At 35.7% G+C, this 14849-nt stretch overlaps 1 protein-coding gene across 2 annotated transcripts in view; it reads right to left on the bottom strand.

Moving 5' to 3' along the window:
* PKIA (cAMP-dependent protein kinase inhibitor alpha) overlaps positions 1-13830 on the bottom strand; it is a 95419-nt gene extending 81589 nt beyond the window's left edge. Inside the window, exon 1 of one of the 2 annotated variants that reach the window (XM_060610770.2) lies at positions 13705-13830. The gene's annotated coding sequence lies outside the window, so the exon portion shown is untranslated. The remainder of the gene's footprint in view (positions 1-13704) is intronic. The other variant, XM_060610771.2, reaches the window with a different exon arrangement.
* Between the last annotated feature and the right edge of the window lie 1019 nt (positions 13831-14849).

The following is a 14849-nucleotide window of genomic DNA, read 5'->3' as shown; positions in this document are numbered from 1 at the left end:
ATGTTTGTTTATTAAGCAATGAAATCGTTAGGTAGGAGGCATGGTTCTCTGCAAAAGAAGTTGGTAATCACAAATGTACAAACTGGAATATGGTGAAAAAAACAGACAAGATAGATTTTTTGTCTAATTAAACCAGAAGTTTTTTTTAACATGACTACCTCTTTGAGTTGAAAGTAATCCATGTAGATTTTCCTGGTTCAGGCTCCTGTGAGGTCTACAAATTTGGAAGTAGGAGCAGATCTAAGCCTATTTCCATCTTCATGCTTACTCTTTTTTTTTTTTTTTTTTTTGAGAGCGAGAGAGAGAGAGAGAGAGAGAGAGAGAATATCCCAAGCAGGCTCCACGCTCAGCATAGAGCCCAACGCATGACTCAATCCCATGACCCTGGGATCATGAGCTGAGCTGAAATCAAGAATGGGATGCTCAACTGACTGTTGCTTACTCAATATTCTGTTAATAATTGGTAATAGGCATATGGGGAATGATTAAACATTAATAGTCACCTGTCATATATTAAGATCACATTTGTGTGGTATAATGAATTTACAGAATGGAATGTTAGTTATATTTTATTGTCAAAGGTTACCTGCCAACTGAGAAGTCATTTCAGAGGCTATGCTCTAAAATATATCATTTTACTGATATCCATGAGACATCCCAGGATGTGATTAATAGGCCAGAAACATTAAGCCAGGGATATTTTTGTCTTGGTAATGCATTTGTTTGAGACAGCAGTTATTAGAAACCAGAATAATAACACCAATAACCTTCAAATTAATTTTGACCCTAAAGTTACAAAAATGTTGACGGAAGTTAGCATATTTACATACTGAATTAAAATTCCTAAACTAGTATTATAATTGATGCAGTTTATATGAAATACTTCACATATAACACTTCAATAAGCTAATAAAATTAAAACAGTAAAGAAAGTATCATAAATATTTGTGTCCTAAAAAGGATTTCAAGGGAATTTCTGATAGTAGAGTTAATGCATGATTAGTCATATTACTTTTATTTATAAAACATCCAAACATACATCTACAAGATTATATGTCTTTAACATTAAGAGAAATGTATTCCAGAATTAATTTTTGAAACATTGCTTTTATTGTGCTTATATTTTCTAATTGAGAGATTTGGCCTTTTAAGTGTTTTAAGTTATAGAGCTATCAGATATAAAGCAGGAGGAAACCCAATAATCCAATGGTGTTTGTTAATATAAGCCTCTGTATAAAAGTGTTATAAAACAGTTAAAACTTAGCAAAACCAAAAATAGACATCATTAATCAACAATGGCTATTTTAAAAATCTAGTTAATATTATACTACCTGTGTTAGGATGATGAGGAAGACTGAAAAAATGCCAGACCAAGTTTGGTTCTTTTACTTGAAAAAAAGTTACAGTATATTGGGTCTATGTCCTAATTTGGGGATATGTAACTGCCACTCTCATGTTTATTGTTTGCATTTTATTAGGTGTAAGTGTAGAAAAAGAACTAAAATGTTCCATAGTGCAGAATCTCCTCTTTCCCTACTCATTTTCTAACAGAAAAAGCGAAGAATACCTAGTGAACAGATAGACCTGATGATTTTCAATAGGACAGTGTTTCTTTTCTGAAATACTGGTAAAATGAGAACACTCTAAATTAGGATTTGTGGGACACCAGAAAATTATAACATGAAATACCAATATAGAAGAATGCATTTTATGCCTTCTAAAACATATTTTTAAAGCGGAAAAGATGATGGACAATCAGAGAACATAAGACATAAAAAATAATCAAATGGAACAGGAGTATGTTCCAAGCTGACAGGCAACTATACTATTATTCTCACATAATTGGATAGTAGTAATAACTCAGTAAGATTAAGTTTAAAACATTTAAAGAAATAAACACATACACACATGCACATGTATATATCAATCTGAGGTACATAAATACATATTCGTATATTAAAGAATCACTTTGAAATTTTTGAAATATTCCTTTAACTTTTGAAAAATAAATATCCAGTGAAAAGATAAGGTTTTTTTCCCCAAAACTTGACTCTGGAAACAAAGAATGTTCAAACGCATTTCCAAGAACTTGTCTGTTTATTTTAAATGAAATCCAACTATAAAGTAATCAAATATTTGAAATAGAAGGAAAATGTTCATGAAAGTATACACATATACATGTATATATGTATGTGTGTATATATATATATATATATATATATTCACACATTATTGATTAAATATAATTAATATACAATACACATAAAATATATAAATTTACTTATATGTGTATACATGTATGTACTATATGTTTAAAGCAGGTATTTTCACTATTTATAACATCTCATCTTAGAACCAGACTATGCCAACAATCTATATGCCTGAAGCCTTTGGTGAATAGCTAATGAATTCAGGATCCAAACATGAATTAACAATATGGGTTTGGAAATGTAGGACAGGCTTACTCATACAAAGAATAAAGTTATTCTGTTCCCAGGTACACATAGGTTGACTCAACCAAACAAAATAAATTATTGCTAATCTGGCTAGTGATCACCAGTCAGTTCTCACCTGTGAAGAAGTGTGGCTTACATATTAAACACAAGCTCCAGACAGTTTTTGTACTGGTTTCTTTAAACCAAAATGACTCATATTAATAATAAAAAGCCATATAAGGAAAAAAAAAGTAAATTTATGTGTTTAAGCCCCAAAATTTATCATACTAAAGCATACTAAAGCAGTATACTAATAATGAAGCTTTTATAGGCAGTGTTTCTACTAAAGTTTTCACACTAATTGAGGCTTTTTTTTTTAATTTCACAGTTTAAAGATGTTGCTATTGATCACCTCTAATCAGTAGCACCCAGTAATGAACAAGACCTGGAATATTAAAATGCTTATATGTTCCTGCTAAATTCATTGAGCTTCAATTAAATAGAAAGACATCATATACCAAAAAGAGTCCTTGGTATATGATGTACAATGGAGTTACAAGTTAATTTTCCTTTTTGGACAACTTAATATATTAACAATAAGAAATTTCTTCAATAGTTGCACATAAAAATATATATACATTTGGTTATAAGGCAGATAATTAGCAGGTTCTTCAAAGACATTTGCCAGTGGAAGTGAATGTTAACAACTCTCTATAAATTAAAGTTGTTCTCTCCAAAGAACTTCCATATTGTATTACAAACAAAAATAAATAAATAAATAAAAGTCAACTGTTGCTTTTAAGTAAGGGAGCTTCCCCATTTTATCTGACACTTGCTTCTGACATCAACACCTTTCTTCAATCTTAATATCCTTTCTGATAATGAGTTAGTGACAAGAGTGATTAGACATATGGTAAAATTTCAAAAGAAAATAAGATGCAGAATTAATAGCCAACTGACTTTTCCCAGGTCATCCAATCAACTACTTGCAGAGGTAAAAATAGAAGTTAAGTCTAATTCCCGCAGCTATTGCCAGATCAGAGCCTGACAACTTTGCTTTGTGTTGGCTTCAACCTCTCCCACCGGTGGCATTACCTGCACAGAGACATCTTCCCGTGAGGTTCAAGGTCATTTCAAGGCTTAGTTTAACTAACATGGGAGAGGTAGGATAAGAGTTCATAAACATTTGGGAGAAGTTGTGGTAATGAGGTCTGGTTGTAAGTTGCCCGTGAGAATAAAAATAACAGAAATTAAAAACATTTGTTAACCCTTACAGTGTTTCAAAAACTGCACTAAATTCTCTTTTATGATATCTTCTTTAATCTTCACAACCACCCTGTGCTTTTCCTGTTTTAAACACCAAGAAACCAGTCACGGAGGTTAAGTAACTTATAGTAAGTCATATAGCTAGTAGATCGTAAAGGTGGGATTCAAACTCGTTACAATTCAAGGCTCAAATTCACTTCTTAAAATACATGATTTCAACATAAGTGGTAGCTAAAACTCCCAAAATAAACACACAAACAAGGGAAGGGGAAGGTCTAGTGATCAGCATACTTTGAAGATGATGCGTAGAGCTTTTTTGATTGGTTCTGAAAGTGATCAAAAGCTGCCTGAGAGCTCTGAGTAAAATTATCAAATTGAACAAAAAACATTAATTTTATAGTCAAACGTTTTGAGATCAACCCAATTGCTCTGCTTTCATAACCCTGTTATATTATTTCATATTACCCTGTTACTTCTTTTCCTTTTTATCTATTAAGGGGAAATTCAAACATTTAAGGTTTTTGCCTGAACAAGTTAGTGATTTTTTAAAAAATGATAACCAAAAGGCCAACCCTTCGTCTGCTTAGTCAATGGACTGTTTAGTGTCAGGTCATTTTATTGTCAAATTTAATTTTTCTGGTCAAATACTGACTTTACGAAGCCCCAGTGAAGATGTTACAGGATGATTATCTCAAACCTGCATATTTTCAATCAACCAAAATTTTGCTTTCTCTATCACTGTGTTCCTTACAATAAATGAAATTGAAAAAGGCACGGACATAAGAGAACCATTGATTAATATTTTATTATTTTATTATTAAAATCTTGCATTTTGAATTTTTTAAAGTCCAAATCCATTGAAGTTAAAGAAAGAAGGGTAATGTCATGTCTTCCTGTCCCGGGTAAAAGGACTGTGTTTGGCTGAGTGTCTTAAAGTGCTTACTAGATATATATCAATCTTAAATATGCATTATTTGTAATTTGCACCCTACAAAACCTCAGAGGGAAGGGACTATGGTTTGGCAAGAGAGGAGGGTAATCCCATTCATAATTCATTGCCACTACACCTACAAAAATAATCGCAATAAACATATATAGAATGCCAATTATTTTGTGTTGGGGAGCAGCTTTCAAAACTAAATGGTACTGATTTATTTTGTTGTTCAACAAATATTTTATAAATGCTTTTAATGTCAAACATGAAACTAATCATTTGAGTTGCAGAAATTTTTATGATTCTGATATTTTATAGTTTGAAAATGACTGTACATTTATTGAGTACTTACTACAGTGTATGATACTAGTAAGCTCCCTAGAAACCTTAACACCTATAAAATATACTAAACACTACTGTCTCATGCTTTGGTTTGCAATCCTGGGTTGTTCCCTAATATGCAGATGATGTAAGATATGAAATTTAGATTTGTCTTCTACAGGAACACCAGCCATGTGTTGACTAACTTTTATCAATGGACATTCTCAGGTTATTTTAAGACTCTTGTGTACTAATCATTAGGTAATCCTAGTAAATAAGGTGTGTTACTGTAGTTAAGAATGTCAGCCTTGTTGCATTTCAGCTTGATCCACTGCAGGAAATCACAGATTACTTGAAGGCAGTTTCCCCATGAACTCACTTCCTTGAGATGAGATATTAATTTGGATGAACAATGATTTGTCACAATTTATTTTGGAAGGTAGTGGTTAAAAAAATGCAGTCTTTTCAGAATGAATCCTTCTAAAAGTGCACTGTTCTCTAGTGAGCTTACCTTATAAATAAGCCCCAAATTTTAAAATCTTTAAAATCGTTTTAAATCTTTGCAATATTTAAAAGTTGATGATCTTTAAATCTGTATTGGGAATTGGTGAGTCTGACAGATTATTCTCATTATTCCATTGGGGTACCCACCAATTCAGATTCAATATTATTTTTGCAAGTCCTAGCAGGATTAAGTTTTGTGAATGGATAGAAGGAATTAACACCCTTGTTGTTTTTCACTACATTTCAATTATCAGAGAACCTGAGCATGAAAATCATGGAGAGGAGCGTAAGAAATGGCATGAAAGATATTACTGACTTCTCTGTTTATGCAGCCAAACTCTGCAGTATAGAAGAGAAGCAACAAAGTGGGTTGTACTGCTGCTATGATTGCAATGACCCAACAAAGCCAATGCTTGTACCCTCAGTCTCATAAACATGGCAGTGCATTGATCAAGATGTGAGGTTCTTGTTGCTTATTTAAGCAAAGGTCAGAATGCTTATTTGTTTTATGCCTGCTTTTTAAAGAAGGTTTGATCAGGCAGCAATAAAAGTAAATAATAGAGAAATGTTTATTAATAGGTTTTTCATCCCAATCAACCAAAGAAAAAGCATTATTGTGAAGTGTCTAGGGTATGTCTATCTATGTTCTTCTAACACTTCAGTTTTAAGTAGCTTTTAAAAAATATGTTATAAACATGTTGCTTCAACCTTGACATTTTAGCATGTTAATGTCTAATTAGGGTAAAACATGATGCAATCCCTAGCAAGCTCTTTGTTTCTCCCCTCTCGGACAGTGCAAATCAAGACAATCTTCTGAGAAGGTAGTTAAAAGTCTTGCCAATTCTGTTTTACTTCATACATTCCAATATTCTGTAGTTTAGCTTAAATACGACACTCTCACCAGAACAAATTAAAAAGAATACACTAAAAGGGGCGACTGGGTGGCTCCATCGGTTAAGCATCCGACTTCAGCTCAGGTCATGATCTCACGGTTCATTCATGAGTTTGAGCCCTACATTGGGCTCTGTGCTGACAGCTCACAGCCTGAAGCCTGCTTAGATTCTATGTCTCCCTCTCTCTGCCCCTCCCCTGCTTGTGCTCTGACTCTCTCTCTTTCTCAAAAATAAATAAACATGAAAAAATAATTTTTTAAAGAATATACTAAAGAGAAACTAAAGAAAAAAACCCAACAAAATAAAAGATTTACTATAATGCAGTACATAAATTTGAACTAAAAAATGGACCAAATTTTAGATTGGGCTAGATTCAAATGACCCATTGCTGGAGCTTAAAAAAAAAAAAAGCTAACTATAGATATTACTAGTTTTTCTACCGTGTTGTTATGAGACTTGACTGACATCTGTGATGTATTCTGTAATATCTTTGAAATGATAAAAATGTGTGTCTGAAAAACTTGAAATCTGTCAATACTCATGTATAGTATTTTTTCCTCCATGAATTAGAAATGAAAAAAGTGAAAATATTTCCTTGCTCAAATCATGATAAATGGATTCCTTTATATTAGTTGCATTCATTTTTAAGATAGTTAGAAATGGCTACAGAAAATACAGAAATACTATTTTTTTGAAGAAGTTTATGACTTTTTATAGTCAATATACTTTTTCAAATTATAAAAGTGCATGTGTTACCTCTGACCCAACAATACCACTCCAAGAATTTTCCCATCAAAAGGAGAAGTGCCAATCCTGGGTCTTGGCACCATCAAGAACAATAACAACAGTAACAAAAAAAAACCACACAGACAAAAGTAAAAGCAACAACATATAAAGACATATACCTTTGTGCCCGTTACCACATACCGTAAAATCACAAAACAATTTGGAACTTTATAAATATTTATCACTGGGTTTTCATTGAATAAAATTATGGCACATTCTTAGCACATCTTACTAGGCATCTACTAAAGGTGATATGGTAGTGTCTATGCTAGATATCATTAATATAATAGAAATATAATAATTATAAATATAAATATAATTAATTAATATAATTATCATTATATAATTAAAATATTATTTAGCCTTAAAAATAATGAAATTTTGACACATGCTGCAACGTGGGTAAACTTTGAAAACATTATGCTAAGTGAAAAGAAACCAGACATAGAATGACAAATATTGTATGATTCCACTTGTATGACGTGGCTAAAAACAGGCAAATCCATACATGTATAGAATAGAGTTTACCAGAGGCTGAGAAAAGGGGAAAATGAGGGGTAACTCTTTAATGGGTACAAACTTTCTGTTTAGGATAGTGAGAAAGTTCTGAAAATGGTTAGTGGTGATGGCTGCTCAACATTGTCAGTGTACTTAATGCCAGTGAATTGTACACTTAAAAATGGTTAAAACAGTAAATTTTGTTATTCCTATTTTACCACAATAAAAATAATACAAATCCACTATATTTTAAAGTATAAATTTACTTTGTATTAAGCATATTATAAAGTTTTCATAAAATTGCCCTTATTTTAGGAGCTTATACAGTTATCATATTTTGGGAAGTGTAAAGAAAACAGCAGGTTAAGTTGGCCTCTTGAGTTTTCTTTCTCTCCATCTATGTTTTTTCTAGATTAATGTTGTCACACTTTCCTTTGAATAGCATCAGCAAGAACCATGCTAGCTTGTACCGGTCTCTCCAAGTATCAGTTAAGAATTTTTAATGTATTTTTATGCTGGCGATTGTTTTAGAACCTAGGAGGGATGAATTTGTCTTTCTTCCCCTAACTTGGCAAAAGCAAATACATTACTGCAGACAGAATTACCAGAAAGAAATAGTAACTTTGAGGCAGACATACATCCATCTTAAGAACACTGAATATGTTTCAAAGTAGACTACACCACTCAATTTCTGGCAATGTTCTTCTACATATTTGGCACTACAGTACTCTAAGTCTAGAACTGTTTCTTTTTTTGTAAAAAAAAAAAAAAAAAAAAAGGTTTTGATTGGAAAACCCTAAATAAATCATTTAGAATGTGTTACATTCAGAACTCCTTCTGGGATTCCTTTTCCATGAATCAGGGTTCTTTGAATACTCCTCTCACTGGCACTTGCTTCCGAATCATCTTTAGCTGCCTTTGTGCCAGTGATAGTGAAGAGCTCTCATTTTAGGTTTTAAAGCAGGGAGAACAATAGAAGGAGAACCTCATTTCAAGTGCCAAAAATGTCTGGGCTAATAAAGGACACATATATTGTCAAAGTTGAGTCCGGAGTAGATGTTCTTAAACCATTTGCTAAAGAATACTTTAGTGGGTCCTTAAACACCTACAATTGTATGTGTGTGTGTGTGTGTGTGTGTGTGTGTGTGTGTGTGCATGTGTGTGTATGTACTTGGAGACTGGAGGCACCACCTTTGTTGAATTATCAAAGGGGATGTTAAGACCCAAAAGTTTAAGAAACACTGGAAAGATTAATTACAAAACAATTTTAAACTACTACATTTTTATCATGCTTTCCTTGGCTCTTAATACTTCAAAGGGCAACATGGTAACTTGAGAAGAATGTTTGCTAAACATTTAGGTGACATGACATCTTTGAATCTCAGTTTCTTCAATGTAAAATCAACAGCTAGTAGAAGGTTGAAATTTGATACCACAAGTGAAAGTACCTGCAGAGTACCTTGTAACTGGACAAGTACTTATATATGTAAGGTACCTTCTTCTGCTTATTCTTTTTCAGAAAATGCAAGCATGTTGAAAGCAAGTAACAATTTCTCCTTTAAAGTTTTGTTTTATTAATCGTAGCATACTATTAGTAAGTATGAACTAATGTACATTTAATGGCATGGAAATTTACAATAACTTCTGTTGAATATAATTATTTGAATTTGCTTTCACTATATTATTATATAAATATTTTTAAAAACTAAATGATACTTGCACACATACTGGGAGCTAAACTTGGCTAACGGAGAAGAGTAGGTAGAGATATATCCCTGGGAAAGAATAACTAATTTCTCCACTAAAATCAAATTACTTAACATCTATGCATATACAAAACGTTCCTGACTTAGGATGGTTCAATTTATGATTTTTCAACTTCATGATGGTACAAAAGAGATACATGTTCAATAGAAACTACAATTCAGTTTTTGGATTTGGATTGTTTCCCAGGTGAGCAAGCACTACCATACTCTTTTGTGATGCTGGGCAGTGGCAGCAAGCCACAGCTCCGTTAGCCACGCGATCATGAGGGTAAACAACGGATATACTTACAACCATTCTGTACCCACACAACAATTGTTTTTAACTTTCAGTAGAGTATTCAATAAGTTATGTGAGATATTCAGTACTTTTATTGTAAAATAGGCTTTGTGTTAGATGATTGTGCCCAATTGCAGGCCAATTTAAGTGTTCTGAGCTCATTTAAGGTAGGCTAGGCTAAGATATGGTGTTCAGTAGGTTAGGTATTAAGTGCATTTGATTTACGGTATTTTCCACTTACGATGGGTCTATTGGGATGTAAGCCCCTCATAAGTTGAAGACCTGTATGTAGCTAGACACTGTACTATGAGTTGCAGGTAATAAAAAGTTGGCCATCACAAACCATGTTTCCCAAGGGTATTTTAGAAGAACAAGTTATGTTCACACTAAAGAACAGACCACAATAGAAAGTACAATAGGAATTTAGACAAGGGAGAAAATTTATCTGATGCAAAGACAAGTGGGTATGGGGAAAGCCTCATGGAAGAGGCAGTGTCTGATGTGAGTAAGGTTTTGACATGTACAGGAGGAGTGAAACGAATGAATGAAGACATATAGGCATGACATCATGGGGGCACAAACTGGAAATAAAGAGCACTTGGTTCAGGCTGATCATAGGGTAGCTTAAGGGGATTACTGAGAAACTAGATAAGGAGATATCTCACTGCCTGATGCATATTACTTATTAATAATACTTTTAGACACAAGTATTGGGGCATCTGGGTGAGCTCAGTCAGTTAAGCGTCTGATTTCAGCTCAGGTCATAATCTCACGGTTCATGGATTTGAGCCCTGTATCCAGCTCTCTGCTGTCAACATTGAGCCCGCTCTATATCCTCTATCTCCCTCTCTCTCTGACCCTCCCCAGACCCTCATGCACTCTCAATCTCTCTCCCTCTCTCTGCAAAATAAATAAACATTAAAAAAAATAATAAACACAAGTATTTAACTTAAAAAGAACATGGATGAGAACTTAAAAATAAAGACATAATGAAGGGGGTGAAATATTACATAAATCTGACCGTCAGGAGGCCATTGGCAACTTTCAAAATAGCACTTTTTATAGTGTTTTCACTAGAGACACTGGTTGAACAGAAATACAGTTCTTGAGCTTTATTATTCCTATTTTTTTTTCTTTTCCATGTTTCAAAATCTCAAAATAAGTCTATTTCAATTGTAACTAATGAAAATAAGGTAGCACCAGAAAATGCCTTTTGTTATGAGAAGTCAACTTTGACTCCTAAATTTGTACTGAGTTACTGATAACACTGCCCACCCACTAAACTAAGTATTTTTTTTACATGGTTAGAAAGCAGTAGATTGACTTCATGCTATTTTGTCAAATCTACAAAAATGCCTGCAGTTCATTTGGCATCTAATAGTGCACATCCTCCTGTTTTTCATTCCTCCTCCATCTCTTGAACAGACAATTAATTTTTCCTTTCCCTGGGAAACGTTTAAAGGAAAGGAAATAAAGTCATAAATCAGTTTCAGTCATGAAGTCATACATATATTTCTTCGTTGGACTCTGAATTTGGTCATTTTTCTCAGAAAAAAAATTATTTCAACATAACAAAGACTAAATTCGGAAATCCCTTAAATTTATTTATCTTCCTCAGTTGCACTGAAATGAAAATTTAAATTTTCTAACTTATTTTCTCTCTTCGCAGAAAGGCTTCTCAAAAGCAGGTCCATAACTTAGTGAATTCATTTCACCTATGAAGCCACTGGCAGTATGATGCCAGCTTAGGCAATACCAGTCTTGGTATTCTGACCCGTTTCTTGCCAGAGAATTCAGTTTCTTCAGAAACCCAGCTAATAGACACTTTCAATTTCTAACTGTTATTAGGATATTCTCATGCACTAAGTAGTCAACATAAAGAAACCTCGAAATTATAGAAATTTTTATTGTACTTAAGATCAATTGTACTAATCTATATTTCGTAATTTCTTAAAATGAATTATTATATTAACATTTATTATCACTTATTATTCAAAATCATTATTTATATAGTTAAATATTTGAAGGTTAATAAAGAAAGATAGTAGAATAAAGGGTTTTGCTGTTCTTGCTCTTTGTTCCCTCTTCTATTTGGTGTGCCTGTTTCAAAATCGCAGAATCTTGAAATTTTAATATTTCAAATCCAAACCACACTCAACACGTAGTAATAATGATAATAATAATAATAATAATAATAATAATAAAACAAGCCAAAAGAAAAAAGAAAAAATTGATGCTGAGGTTTTCGTGATCCAGGGGAAGAGTTCCCAGAATGGGCCACTTGGATTTGCCTACCTCCTCCACTCCCTCTGCCTCATATACTAAAGGTAGAGACAAAGAAGCCAAATCAAATCCTTCTTTGGTGTATTTTATAAAAAGAAATTGTATTCAGAAAAGCAATAATGGTATATAATAGAATGAACATGATTTTTCAGAACCAGTATCTTTGTCTAAAAGCAATATATAAAAAGGAAGGTAGACAGAGATCAATTTTTAGCTATAAACCTTGCCTTTTTCATTGATCTCCTATTTTAATTTGCTAAAATAAAATTACATGGCTATCGAGTCAGACTATCTAAATTTAAAGATAACAGATCACCTGTTAAATAGTATATTGGCACACAGATGCCCCAGTCTGGCTTATTGCAACTACTCTCTGTTGGTGAAGTGGCACATTTGCAATCCCCATCACAGCCATCTTAACCATTTCAAAGCGTATTATTCAAATATACATCCCTACGTGGCAGCACTTGAGCTCAGCATCAAGAGGTTTGTGGGGAAATCCTAGAACAAGTGGTCAGAAACCCTAAATGGTGAAACTGACTTGAGGATGCTCAAATAACCTGAGGTTTAGATTGGCCAGCTCCATTGGCTTTCTAACTGCCTGTGGGGAAAGCCTCTCTGGAAACTCTTCTGAGGTTATTGGGGAATCCTAGGACAAACACACTGCTTGCTTTTTGGGGAGGACCTGCCCCAAACCCTACCCAGGTAGGTGTCTCACAACCCAGCTGGACTAAAACGCTTCAAGAAAAACTGGATAGACACATTCACATTTGTACTTTCACCTATGCCTATGCACAGGGAGCAAAGATATAAGTATGGTCCTCTTTCTCACACCCCAACAGATTCTGCTGTCCTCAAAATCCTCTTGTAGCCGCAGTGACTACAGTGAAGGGAGTTATCAGGATCCATGTTGGTACTGGGCTAAAAGCAGGATTTTTCATGCCTTGTATTTGGGGGAAGGACGCAAGTAACAGTATACAGAGAGAATACTAAAGTGGTATAGGGCAATGCCCTTTGTAGGTCCTTGACAAAATCAGTCGTGGAACAGAGGTTGTGGATAGGAGCTGACAAGAGCTGGCCTGTGAATGGACCCGGCATTCCGGGGAAAGGGAGTGGGGGGTGGAAATCAATGAAGTAATTGACGAGAGAAGATGATAAATGAAGGGAGAAGCAGAGACAAGTGCTGCTCAACCCAAGCTGAACTCCAGGAGATAAGAGAAGTTTCTCCTCTAATCTGAGACTCTTACTAAAGGTTCAGTATTGAAGTCGGTGTTTGACATTGAAATGGGCACAGACCCATCCTGACAACTAGGGAGGGAGAGGACAGAGGAAGGCAAGAGAGGAAAGCTTTCTGATTACTTCATCAAGCTACCTCCAAGGACCTGCTGCTCCAAAAACCAGAAAATAACCAAGTGAAGGCTGAAGTAGAAAGATAAAAGTGCAACTCCAATTATTTCACATTTTGAATCTTCTTCAGTGTCTAAGCAAACCTGGCATTGCAACGGTCGGTTATCTTGAAGAGTATAGAGGCTGACCGTCTTCTTTGTTTGCCCAGTAACACCGCTCCTCTAATCTCAGGCACTTGGCTGATTAACATTTCAATCCAGTTGTTGCTCCTTTTCCCTTTGCAGAATGCAGCAGAGATATTCCCCTTCTTCCCCGTGTATTGCAAACCCCATTACTAACCGCGCGGAAAGAACCTAGCGACGTGGGGGAAGCTAATAATAGCCGGGCGGCTTACCTTCTCGGGATGGAGTCAGCTCAAGTCCCAGCGCCCGCTGCCCCCGGGCCGCAGTGCCGCGGAGCCGGCCGAGTGCCTGGTCAGCTCCGCCGGCCCCCACCCCACCTGCCGGCTGCAGCAGCTGCTCTCGCCGCCGCGCTCCGGCAGCATGAAGTCATCCCCCGCCCCGGGCCGGATCACCACATTCCGTGCCAGTCGCGGGGGGAGAGGGACCTCTCCCGGCCGCGGGGAAGGGAGTCTGGAAACTGCTCCCGACGATCGCTACCCCTCCGGGTTTTAGGTTTCTTTCCTATTAATGCTTTTACGGAGGAAGCGTTGCCGGATTGTGGACCGAGAGACAAGAGCCAGAGGGACTTTCTCTGCATAGCGCCTTTCCTCCGAGAGCTCCCCTGTCACGCCCGCTGTATGGACAGCTCCATTTGACTGTGTGGGTTTCCCACCCTCTTCATTTTCCTTATCAGTATTGTTCATTTCGCTGAATTTGAGACTGGGATTGTCTTTTGAGATAAACATTCAAACGCTCCGGAAATGTTTTAAATTGGCAATTAATCTTTCTAAACCCCTTGGAGCACGCCTCACTTTCCCCCAACGCACACGCACAAATGCGCACATGTACACACACAGCCAAACCACTCACAATCATGAAAGCTGGGACCTCTCACCCTGTCGCCTACGTAATAGAATGGGAAACTCCCAAAGGAGTGGAGAAGTAGGACCGACCAAAGAAAGCACTCGAGGAAACAGAGAGGGGTGGCCCTAGGATTTTGTTGCTGTTTAGTGGTGCACTTAGTGTACAGATGTTGCCTCTAACACCCCCCCACCCCCACCCCCCGCAATTGGGCTGGCTGCTCTGGTGACAGCTATGATATTTGGAAGCCAAGAAGCAGAATCCACATTGGCAGATGGCTGTATCTTCTTTTTGCCTCCGAAGGATTTATCAGAATTGGCCTTAGGAATAATGTAAGCAAATACACATATAAGCCCCTTCTTAACCTTTTTTTAAAATTGGCACCAGCTATTAATCTGTCTCTCTCCCTTCCTCTCTCTGTCTGTCTCTCTCATTTTTTTCTCCCCGACAACCCCCCTCCCGTCACTACCTCTCTCCCTTTCTTTCTCTATTCTGACCCACTAAGTGGTTTGGGGAT

The sequence above is a fragment of the Panthera onca genome, chromosome F2 (genome assembly GCF_046562875.1).
Source record: "Panthera onca isolate mPanOnc1 chromosome F2, mPanOnc1 haplotype 2, whole genome shotgun sequence".
Lineage (NCBI taxonomy): Eukaryota > Metazoa > Chordata > Mammalia > Carnivora > Felidae > Panthera > Panthera onca.
The sequence above is the reverse complement of the archived record's forward strand: the minus strand, read 5'-3'. Positions and strand labels throughout refer to the sequence as shown.